A 508-nucleotide genomic window follows, 5' to 3' on the forward strand; every position below is an offset into this window, starting at 1 on the left:
GAACAATGGTTTGCCGGACCTTTCCCCTCTTTCCCAACGTCATCCTTTCACAGTTTGCCGTGTCAGCTGGTGCCCTTTATCACCTGCACACCTATCAGGGCGCAATTACGTAAGTCGTCAAGGTCATGACCTACTAAAGCCACCGACGTGACGGCACACACACAGCTTGTTTACCAAACAGCCAGCAGCCTGTGTCATTCGGCCTCGAACTCGATCTTTCCAGAAAACCTTGACATTGGCAAAATTTCCAGTGCTTGATCCCGTAATTTTTCTGTAAAACCGCAGAATGCATTGTTCATTTTAAATACGTACTTTTGTTATTTCTTTTCAATTAACAAACTGTAGTGTAGAAGTATTAAAACTGAATGTGAAGAAATAAAACAACCAGCAACTACACCTAACATGCATCAATAATTCGGTCGGACTGTTTGCAGAGCTGCCAAGCCAATCCAAGTTAGGAAATCAATGCGCATGCGTCTGTCGTCAGCCCACACTACCAACATCCGTA

Source organism: Babylonia areolata, chromosome 18 (assembly GCF_041734735.1).
Source record: "Babylonia areolata isolate BAREFJ2019XMU chromosome 18, ASM4173473v1, whole genome shotgun sequence".
Taxonomy (NCBI): domain Eukaryota; kingdom Metazoa; phylum Mollusca; class Gastropoda; order Neogastropoda; family Buccinidae; genus Babylonia; species Babylonia areolata.